Below are 12,341 nucleotides of genomic sequence, written 5' to 3' on the forward strand. Positions count from 1 at the left end.
TACCTAGATATGTTCAAGTGAAATTATCAGTTATATGTTAACAGCTCCGTACATTTCTGGCAGCACACTGACATTTCTGAGGAACACAATACCAAGCTACTCATGTGCCAGATTAACCTGTACATGCTGGGCATGAACCAACAGTTAAGGGCTGTGACTATGCATAAAAGCTACTGGTACTCCCTTCATCCACTTTATACGGGCCTACCCAAGTGTGGGTTAACTAACACTGCTTAATACAACAGTACTATTTCTAAAATGCAACAGTACAACAACATATCAAAGAAAATCACACAGACGCACTCCAGCAATTATACCTTTATTAAAGAATTATTACACCTTTATTTATTGGGTTAAAACACTTTTTTGAAGGCTCTCTCATTTATTTTATATAGCAGTACATGCAGAATAATTACTAACCTGCCTGGTGATGCAGCCTTTGCAGCCTATCTTCATGGGCTTGCTGATTCATAGCCCGGACACCTGCAGCTGTGAAGTAAATGCAGTGATAATGAGACATACCTATCCATAGTATAGACAAGAATAGCAATTCTTAAATACTTAATACAATGGCTACTTACTCAGCAGTGGGGCATTTTCCATCCCACGGGCCTCCTGGATCCACTGGTCCAGTTGATCCTCCTTACGTCGCTTTAGGTCAGAGTAATGTTGCTGACCTGCTCATCAGTCTGAGGAACGTCAGAGGCACTGATGAGATCACAAGCTAGACAGTTCCAGGCCTCCATTTTGTATTGGGTGCCCTGGTACTGGCCCCGCAGGAGTCTTTCCTCATGATTGTGGACAAGCAGCCAAACCATTACTTCGGTCTCCTCAATGCCCCAACATTGCGCTTGAAATCGAGTGCCTTCTCCAACACCAGCCATGCTGACTGCAGAAGGGAGTTATGGCAAGTATTCCCACCTGTGGAGCTTAAATATGCCTCATTTCCTTAACTTATTTGTGATTGGCCAGCTTTGAAAAAACTCAGCTGTAGGCACACCTGCTTAGCTGATGTTAGCAATGTTTAATACTCCTTTGATAGATATGTGTCTGTTGAAAGTGCATGGTTATGAAATGCTGTCATGGCTTAGTGGTTATGTACTGTGACTATAGTGCACAGTATCCCGAGTTTGAGTCCTGTCACTATTTTTTTATTTTCCTACTGGCCAGACCTGAATGGTTAAGGTACAGTAAAGGAGGTGTGGCAGTGTTTAGCCGACTTTGCTCAACTTTGCCTGACTTTGCTCAGCATTGCTCGACGTTGCCCGACGTTGCTCGATGTTGCCCGACATTGCTCAACGTTGCCAACGTTGCGCTGGTCAGAGTGGTGCGCAGCTACATGCAAACATGTTCTGTTTGCGCCAGTTTGCGCGATGCGCAGCTCCACGCAAAGCCATTGTGCTAGTTAACGCAGTGTTCAGCTACAAGCAATTAAATATAAATATGCTCAATACTGGTAAAATATGCTTAGCAGTGCTTTACATTGCTTAAAACAAGTTACTCATGCATCAGTATGCATAACCATTTTACCTTCCTATAAAATTCGTTCACTATTACATATAACATTTCAATGCTTTTTACAAAACTTTAAATAATACATGTCAGGAAATATTTTTGTATACAGATTTCCAACAGAAAATGAAAAGTGTAGTGGTGGGACTCGAACCGGGAATGCCTCCTCTTTGTGCGAAGGCTCTAACCACTACACTATCTCTATGTTGCTTAATTTGCATATATTTTTCTTATTATCCTCTTTGGTGTCTAATCTGCTAACTGTAGCTAAGCAATGGGCAAACCTGCGCAAACACGCGCAAATATGGGCAGCTATATCGGAAATGAAAAAAAAAACATTTCTTTTACTTTTTATATTTGTACGAGGTTTACTATATGGGGGAGTGTAGTGTTAGAATGTACACATGTGAGTGGACTCGCTCATGTAACTAGACATTTCCCGAGTTTCAAACTTGCAGGGGCGTGGATTTTTGGACTGATCGTACACTCGTCCATGCTCCGTGTTAGTTTTAGAGTTGAGGCAGCGCGCCCTCATTAATATGCATGGCGCGCTGTCATCTTACTCTTAGACTGGCTCTTCCATGTAAGACTAAGTCTTACACGGAAGATTAGTGGATCCTGGGGTATGTTTCTCGTTGTTGTCTGTCACACATTCATTGTTAAGACTTTTTAAACCAATATACGTCGTTAACAATAGGGACTCATGTTTATTCAGCAAAATAAGTTGTCATATGTATAAAACAGCACATTTTAATCATGCTGTGAACTTCTAAAGTGTTCCACATTTGCTCTTTTGTTACACATGATAAGAGGCAGTGCTCCACATTTTGGAGATGGAATGTTGACAGATATACTGCTGCAATGCTGCCAAATAAAAAAATAAATTAAATAAAAAGAAACATCCACTTACCTAATCAAATTTGCAGCAAATTAATTAATTAAACATTCAGTTAAGTAATCAAACGGCAGATAAACATACTTGCGGTATTTTTTTCTGGTACTTGCAATCAGCTACTTATTTTTTTTTTTTTTCAATAATACTTCTTTATTGTTTGTTTTCAATATACATCATTTCAACAAAGGTAGCCACAGGTTCAATATGACTGTTATAACCACAATATTTTAACAACATATTTACACTATTTACATGAATGCTTTTATATTATGCTAGTATAGAAAGAGATAAGCTTTGTTTTCTCCAGGGTTAAACCATCAGGTTAGAATAGTGCTATATCATGTTATGATTTTATTGTATATGTTGTAATTGTTTTCTAGAATTAATTATTTATGCAAGTATTATGTTAAAAATTTGTTCTCAACATTTCAAAATGTTAGGGTTTTTGTTTTGTCTGTTTATTATGTACTTGTGGGCTAATATATGCCTTATCGCTAGCTTCCTGAAGTTATTCCATGAGATTTTAGATGGGGTCAACCAGTTTGTAGCTATGTACAATTTCATTAATAGGAAGATATTGATTAGGATAATTGTTTGAGTTTTAGATAGGTTAATTGGGGGAATATGCAGTATAGTGAATTCCCACGTGAGTGTTGATGATTGGTATCCCATCTTTTGTAGCTGTACTTTCAGGGAGTTCCAAAGTTTGTATACACATTTACAGCTCCAGAACATATGTAAAAGGTCAGCAATCTCATCTTTACAGTATGGGCAGAATTTGGAGTTTCTAGAGTTAAACTTGTGTAGTTTAAGGCGTGTATAATAAGCATTGTTATATATCATGAGTTGGGTAAATCCTAACTTTTGAAGAGGTATGGATTTTATTGTTAGGTTAAATGCTTGTAATATTTTATGATTTTCTACCGATGGTATTTTTTCTTTCCAAAAGTTTGACAAAAGTATGTGTTCTTGGTATTGCAGGTCCTCGATCATTCTATATGAACATGTTATAAATTTACTGTGTTGTATAATGGCTTGGTATAATGAGTTACATTTCATTAGGTCATCTTTATTGATGTTTGTATCCTGTAGGTAGCCTATACACAATTCTTTAATTTGTCTTAAGATCGACAAATAAGGTTTGGGAAGCCTCATTTGGTCTCTTATTTCATTATTGGAACAGTTTAAATATGGGTAGAGATCTTGCAGTGTTATATTAATTATAAGTGGGAATTTTTCCAGGTCTATTAACTGATTATTAATTTTTAGATTAGGATTTTTATGAATAGGTTGTAGTATCATCATGGGTTGTAGGAGATTCAGTGACTTAAAAAGATTTTGTGTTACTATTATAGAGTTTTTAAGGCATTCCAATAGGTTATATGCTTTGATGTTTTTATTACTTAAGAAGGGTATTGATTTAGGATTTATATTCAGGCTTTCGATATGTTTAAAACTTATTTTCACCCAATTTGGGGCCCAGCTGGTTTCTAACTTGTTGTAGTTTGCAATTCTCAGAATTCTATTGGCATTTATGATTGAATAGTAGTTTTCGAAATTTGGTAGGTCTAATCCACCTTTGTTTTTTGGAGTCATCATTTTGTCATATGAGATTCTACTTTTTTTTTGGTTCCCATATAAATTTAGTGAATTCAGTGTGAATTTGTTTGAAAATTTTCTTAGGTATTGATAACTGGGAAGACATGAAGATATATAAAAATCTGGACAATATATTCATTTTTATAATTGCTACTTTAGCTAATGATGGTAATTTCAGATTTTTCCATCTTTTTAGATCAAGTTGAATGTGATCCCACTTTTGTTTGATATTATTGAGATAGAAGTCTTTATTATCTGTAGAGAATGTAATCCCTAGATATTTATTTTTTTCTTCAGATTTTATCTGGCCTATCAATGGGAGCAGTGAGAAAGTTTTCTGAGTTTTTAAAGGGAAGATGTTAGTTTTTTTTTAGATTAATTTTATAGTTTGAAATTAATGAGAAGTCTTCGATCGCGGCTAGTATTTTTTTGGTGTCTGTGGTCGGCGCTGTACAATAAATGTTGAAGTCATCGGCAAAAGCTGACAGAGCAATTTTTGTATTGTATATTACTGGGGTATTGTGATATAGATTTTGTTTGATGTTTAAGAATAGGGGTTCTAGATATAGGTTAAACAATAATGGAGATAAAGGACACCCTTGACGTGTGCCATTTCTAATTTGTATTCTATTAGACCACCTTTTATTTATATATAATGTTGTATAGGGGTTGTTGTATAGTGTCTTAAGGATTAAAATAAATTTTTGAGGTATGTTAAAATAAGGTAGGATTTGAAATAAAAATTTTGTGTTAACTCTATCGAAGGCCTTATGAGTATCTATAATTAGAGCATATATATTTTGGTTAGTCTGGTTAGCATATGAAATTAGTGTGTGTAGTGTTAGTGTATTGTCACTGGTTTGTCTAGATGTTAAAAAAACAGATTGTTCCCTTGAAATAATTATATCCGTTATTTTTTTCAGTCTATCAGCCAGGATAGATGTTAGAATTTTAGTGTCAATATTGAGTAATGATATGGGTCTGTAATTGTCTGGGTTTTGAGGATCTGCCTTTTCTTTGGGTATAAAGATTGTTTTGGATGCATTGAAGTGTATATCATTAATTTTATTATTTATTATATAGTTTAATACATGATATAATGATTGTGCAGCGATGAGATAGAACGTTTTGTAAAACTCCGCAGTAAGGCCATCTGGGCCGGGAGATTTATGTGTTTTCAATTTTTTGATTGTTGTCACTATTTCTTCCATGGTTATTGGCTCTATTAATTCTTTTTGTTGTTTCGTATCAATTTTTGGAAAATTTATTTTTTGTAGGAAGACTGTGCTGTTATGATTTGTAGGCAGATAATTTTGTTCTCCATAGATTTGAGAGTATAAGATTTCAAAAAGTTTAATAATGTCTTCAGTTTTTGTGTAGGTCTTATTCTTATAGGATAGTTCCGCAATTTGGGAAGGTGATTTAGACTGATGGATAATCCTTGCCAGTGCTCGTGATGGTGTTTGTATATGGTTAGCATATTTTGCAAGCATTTTAGTTTCATGAAATGATAAATTATTGTTGTGGACTAAGAACAAGTCTTTCTGGCATTTCAATATTTCTGTTTCAGTTTGTGCATTGTAGTTTTTCATCAGATCCTTTTCCAAAGATTTAATTTTAGCCTCTAATTGTTGTTGTTCTTTGAGTTGTGCTCTCTTATAGTAAGACGCTTTCTGTAGGAAGATACCTCTTATCTGGGCCTTAGTTGCCGCCCATTCAATATCAGGAGGATGGTTTTGTTTTATTAGATTGTCTAAAGACCTTTCAAGAATAACCTGTACTTCCTGAATTATTTCCTTTTTGTTTAAGAGATTGGGGTTTAAGGACCAGTTATATCCCCGGTGAAGTAAGTTGTCCTTGGTGGTCTTGTTAATATACAGGGTAATTTTAGAGTGGTCCGATAGGTAGCGGGCATGTATGGATACTGCGGGGTCAAGGTTAATTAGTGCTTCTGAGATAAGAAAAAAGTCAATTCTCGACCACATTTTATGACAGCTGGAATAGAATATGAAATTATTTGAATTATTTATGTTATTACCATATTTAAAGGGATCAGATAAGTTAAAGTCATATTTGAGTTTGTTTAATGCTAAGATTGCTTGCTTGTTGCATGATTTCTGTGGACTTGATTTATCCTTTTTTGGGATCTGATATGAGTTCCAGTCTCCTCCTATGATCAAGTAGTGGTTATTGTATTGGTTTAAGATAGGGCACAGTGATGCAAAAAAGGAGTGCTGGTTATTACAGGGTGCATATACATTGAGAAGTAAAATGGGTTTATCATAAAGGGGGGTTGAAAGAATTATATAACACCATCTTCCTTCTTTATCTGTTTTGGAATCTAAGATTTTATCTTTGTAATGATTCTTAATGATTATAGCTACTCCTGCACTGTTTATTTTGCCTTCGGATGCTATAATTTCTCTTATCCACTTCTTTCCTTTGATATCCGACCATTGTTCATTAGTTAAGTTTGTTTCCTGAATTAGTAAGAAGATTGCCTTAGACTGAAGCGCTAGATGTAAAAATAGTTTCCTTTTCTTAATGTTCTGGAGCCCTTTAATGTTCCATGAGTCTATTTCCCACATTTACAAATCTTTTTGTTTTGTGACAGATGCCTTGAATATTTGTGTAAGTATGTTGGGAAGTTTTTAATTCTTTTCAAAAACATGTTATGAAAGCATTCTTTTATTCCCGTCCCTTCCCTGTGCTTACCCACCAATCTCCTGGACCAGGAATTAAACAGGACCTTACCAGATTTGTTTTTTGTATTTATTTGAGTTATTGGTATATATATATACCTTGTGCATTAGTATGCCCGGGTTGGAAGAGTTTTAATGGTCCTGTGTGACCTAACCCCATTTGTACAAAGCCTAACCCACTCATTCCCTCACAAACACTACTTCTGCAATCCACATTTCTTCTTATGAGATTTATAATAAAGTATTAAAGTTAAAATAAAACTATTATAACCAATTTTGCTCATGTCAAGGGGCAGGTGTTGTTCATTTAAGCAATTTACCCAGGATCATTACTCCCACCATTTTTATCACCCCTGTCCTGTGCTGTTTCGGTCTTGGATGAGCTTATGCTTAAAGGAGATCTTGCCCCTACTGTTTATTTGCAATAGGTTTGCTGTATGACATATGGCTTACTATACCCATTCTTATTCTGACGAGTCCTGGAGAAAACCATATATCTATATAACAATCCACACATATGTACATATATGAATATAGACACACTTAGTTGGGGAGTCCTTCAATAACAATTCAATTATGTGCAACCCTTATTATTGTTATAACATTGTTGTACATAACATATAAACAAAAAGACAGCAAGTACTCTATTACCCTTACTGCATTGTACAGTAAATATTACTTGAGAATCACCTGGTTCCATTCTAAGCTTTGCAGTAGACTCCATACAATAATCTAAGTATTCCATTAACATCCACAATAAGCAAGGTCATATCATTTTAGTTTCATCAACAAATGTCCCAAGTACTGTATACATTCTCGTAAGCTGTGGTTAAGTATATTGTGTCTACATATAAATTGCTCTGTGGCGTATCATATGTTGGGCACCTCAGCCAGGACTATTCTTTTATATTATTATTGAATAGCAGAATGTGCAGACTTCATTTATATTTCCATGGGGTTACAATTACCTAGATCATCAATGCACTTTCCAAGAAAAATGTTTTAAAGCTGAGTTCTCAGGTATTATTCGTATGTTTCTGTATTTGGTACAGTATAAATTTTTCTTATATCCTAACTTGTCTTATTTTGCTTCATTTACTTATTTTTGTGTACTGTTAAATCAGAAAATTTCAGGTCCTGATATATTAATATCCTAAAGGTGTTTTTATATAGAAAAGATATTTCAGCTTTAATGTGCATGTTAATGGTATCACAGGGAATTAGATATTATGCAGATTGTAACATGTTTGGTTTTGTTTACTGTACCAAGTCAGTCATAAGTTCCTCTATTAAGTATAGTTAGAGGTTTAAATAGGGCCTATTCAGCCACGATAAAATCATTGTGGCTAAAAATAAGTCCTGTGTTTAAAAGCTCAGGGGCGTGTTCCTTTAAGGATGTGTGTCGGATTACCATTTTGAGTTTTCATTTCTATTAGCAGTGTAATATACGATGTTCTTCGTCTCCCATTGCTGCAGTCCTGACATAAGGGTATTCCTCTGCCCACCATCGGCCCGAATACCAAAGGGCTAGAACCGGCGTCGGTCATCGGCGCTCGAGACTGACATCAGTACGTGTCAGTACAAATGTGCTACTTTTAACAAACGTACTATTAAACGTCGGTTAGACTGTGCTAGGCTAGTGTTTGGTAAACGTTGTAATTATAACATGCCGTCGGATTCTCCGACGACTGGTTCTTCTAAGAAACGCAAAGAAAAGTCTTTGCGGTCCAAACAGGATGAGGCGGCCACTCCGGACGCCGGTTCTGTAGTACCACTGGCTACTTCAGCGGCTCCTTCTGAAAGTTTACCTGAGTCTCAAGGGGAGCCTTTGTTACTGCAGGAAGTGGCTTCTCCTGTGTTAGGCCAGGCTGAGGGTGCTTCTCTGATGTCAGTGGTTCCCTCCCCTCATAGGGTAGTTAGGCCTCCTCCTTCTCATAGCAAAGCCCATTCTAAGTCTAAGTCTGCCCCTGATGGTGCGTGTCCCCAGGGTCCAGCTCCTAGGAAGCACATGTTAAAGATGGCTGAAGATTTGATTACTTTAATTAGGGGTTCTATGCCCCCCCCTGCGAAGAGGCCCAGGGTAGAGCCAGAGTTGGAGGGTTTGGTTCATTCTTCCAATGAGTCAGATTCCTCTGTAGAAGAACTTCAGGATTTCCCTCCCTATTCTGATTCGGAGGCTGAGGACTCTACTCCCTCTGTGTCCCCTCCAGAAGATTTTTCTTTCTCTGAGACTTTGCATTCCATGAGGGAACATTTCAAATGGGAGGGCCAGGATTATTCTGATTCCTGTAAAAGACTGAGAGAATTCTTGTTTTTGCCTCAGCATAGGTCCTTGGCTATTCCCCCTGTACTGGATGTTGTTCAGGATGTGTTTTCTGAGGCTGCCCTTAACCCAGATTCTCTGCCTCCTGCCCCGGTTAAACCAGACAGATACTACAGGGTTCCGGAAGCTCACAAGTACTTATATAAGAGTCCTAGGGCTGATCCAGAAACTATTACTCAAGGCCCCAAAGGGGTTAGGGCTTCTGTGGTTAAGAATCCAGTTCCTCTGGACAAGGATGCTAGGGCCCTGGATAGGTGGGGTAAAAAACTGTATACCTCTTCTACTTTGGCTATGAGAGCTTTAAATTGTCAGTTTCATATGCTTCGTATCAGAATTATTTGCTGGGCCAATTGAAATGTAAAGTAGATGCTTTAGCTGAAGGTATTGAATGTAAGGAGCTTCAGGATTTAGTGCATGCTTCAGACCAAGTTGGTAAGCATTCTTTGCAGTGTGGTTTTGATGCTTTACAGGCTTCTTCCAGGGTGGCTGCTACTAGTTCAGTCATTCGTAGGCATGCTTGGCTTAAAGATCAGACCTTGTCAGAGCATGTTAAGGCTCGAATTATGGATGCTCCTCTACAATCTGATGTTCTTTTGGTCCTCCAGTAGAGTCAGTTTTGAAAAAGATGGAGGAGAAAGCTAAGTCTATGCAGACAGTTAAGGATTTTTTACAGGTTCAGCCCCCTAAGTTCAGTAGGAATTGGCCTGCTAAGGGTTGGTCTTTCCCCTCTTCGGAGTATCAGTCTAGGGGCAGGTCGAGGCGAGGTAGGGGTAGGGCTTCCTTTCAGGGCCCTGTTACTTCTAGGTCTTTGAGTTCTTCTACCCCTTCTGCTGGGGAGGGCAGGGGTCAGTCCTTTTGGAAACAGACCCAATGACCCGTGTCTTCAGCTGCCGGACTCTGCCTTGCTGGCAGCCCCTCTGGGAGGAAAACTGAGATTTTTCAAAAGGAATTGGCATTTGGTTACCCAAGACAAATGGGTATTGGACATAATAAATCGAGGCTACAAATTTTATTTTCACACATTCCCTCCTTTCAAAGGTATGCTGGATGTGCCTCGTCAGCAAAAACTGGAAGCGCAGACTCAAATTTCTTCTCTGCTTCAGTTGGAAGCAATACAGGAAGTACCTTCTGCAGAAAGAGGCACGGGGTTTTATTCCGTCTTTTCTTAGTGCCAAAGAAAGGAAATACTTGGAGACCAATTCTGGACTTGTCCATTCTAAATACCTTTCTGGAAATTCCAAAATTCAAGATGTTAACACTGCAACAGCTGTTACCTATGCTGGGCAAAGATCACTGGATGGTGACTCTGGATCTCAAAGAGGCCTATCTTCACATTCCTATCAGGCCCAGTTGCAGGAAATTCCTGAGGTTTCGGAATGGGAATTTGCATTATCAGTTCTCTGCATTGCCCTTTGGCTTGTCTACTGCGCCCAGGGTATTCACAAAAGCCCTGGCTCCAGTAATAGCTTTTCTCAGGCTAGCAGGAATTCAAATTTATCCTTATCTGGACGACTGTTTGATTCTGGCTCAAGGCAAGCACGAACTTCTTCAACATCTGCAGTATGTAATGACAGTTTTCAGATGCCTAGGGTATTCTGTGAACGAAATAAAGTCCAGTCTAGTACCCTCACAAGAGATGTGTTTTCTGGGTGTGAAACTGAATACAGCTGCTCAGATGACATTTCTTACCCCGGACAAACAAAGGAATCTTCACCTATACTTCCAGCAGCTATCAGTAATGTCCAGGCTGACTGCAAGGACAGTCCTTCAAGCCTTGGGGTTCATGGCATCTTGCATTCTAGTACTTCCCAATGCCAAACTGCATATGAGGAAGCTACAATGGTATCTCAAGAACGTTTGGACTCAACACTGCCACGATTTGGACACTGTCATTCGGATCCTACCTTGCATTCAGAGAGAATTTCTGTGGTGGGCTCAGGAATGTCACCTAAACAAGGGGCTCTCTGTGACCCAACCAGAGGCAAGTCAGATATTAACGACAGATGCCTCGGAGTCAGCCTGGGGAGCTCATTTCAGAGGAAAATGGATTCAAGACCTTTGGGCCCCAGAGCTACTTCACTTGCATATCAACATGAAAGAGATGCTGGCAGTTCAATTTGCCTTGGAGGGATTCAAAAGCCTACTTCAACCAGGACTGGTGTTGATTCGAACAGACAACACGACGGTCATGTGGTACATCAACAAGCAAGGGGGAACTCATTCTTACCCTCTTTGCAGACAAGCAATGCTGTTGTGGGAAACTGCTTTGAATCTGCACATCACTCTTTGAGCACAGTTTCTGCCAGGAGCACAAAATTCTTTAGCAGATGTTCTGAGCAGACAGATTGTGGATCCCCACGAATGGAAATTGGACCCTCAGGTATTTCTTCAGTTGACAATGGCTTGGGGAACTCCGGACATAGATCTGTTTGCTTCTCCTCTGAATTTCCAACTGCCACTGTTTTGCACAAGGCTATTTCATCTGAAAGCCTGGAAAATAGATGCACTATCCTTCAGTTGGAGCAACCTTCACGTATATGCTTTTCCTCCTTTGCCTCTTCTTCCACAGGTGCTGTTGAAAGTCAGGAGGGACAAGCCTTGCATGATCCTTATAGCACCGGATTGGCCTTGTCAGCATTGGTACCCTCTGTTGAGGAGCTTGATTCATGTACCACCTTGGCCATTGCCACAGATTCCTCATTTATTGTCTCAGGAGAACAATCATTTTCTCAATGTCAGGGTGCACTCCCTGCCTGACAGCCTGGCGCATTCTGTTTTAGAGAAGGAGGACCTTCAGCTCCCTCAACAAGTTTTGGATGTTATTTTGGAAGCCAGGCGTCCTAGTACTCGAAAAGTTTATGCTGGTAAATGGAAGAGATTTTTTCTTTGGAGTTCAGCTAAAGGCTTTGATGTCGAATTGCCTAATTTGAGTTGTACATTGCAATATTTGACTGTTTTATTGGACAAGGGTTTGTCCTTCTCTTCTGTAAAAGTGCATGCTGCAGCTATTTCTGCTCACTATGATTGTGACCCTCCTTTATTTTCACATCCATTGGTTAAACAGTTTCTTAGAGGGGCAAAGAATATCAGACCCCACGGAGAGCTCCTACTCCTACCTGGGATCTTAATTTTGTTTTGGAAAAGCTGACTCTGCCTCCTTTTGAACCTGCAGCTACAGCTGACTTGCAGTTCTTGTCTTGGAAGACTGCTTTTTTGTTGGCTATTACTTCTGCTAGAAGGGTATCTGAATTACAGGCCCTCATGGCAGTGGAACCTTTTCTGATTTTTCACAATGACAGGGTTTCCTTAC

Source organism: Protopterus annectens, chromosome 5.part0 (genome assembly GCF_019279795.1).
Source record: "Protopterus annectens isolate FY-2018-M chromosome 5.part0, PAN1.0, whole genome shotgun sequence".
In the NCBI taxonomy this organism is placed as follows: Eukaryota; Metazoa; Chordata; order Ceratodontiformes; family Protopteridae; genus Protopterus; species Protopterus annectens.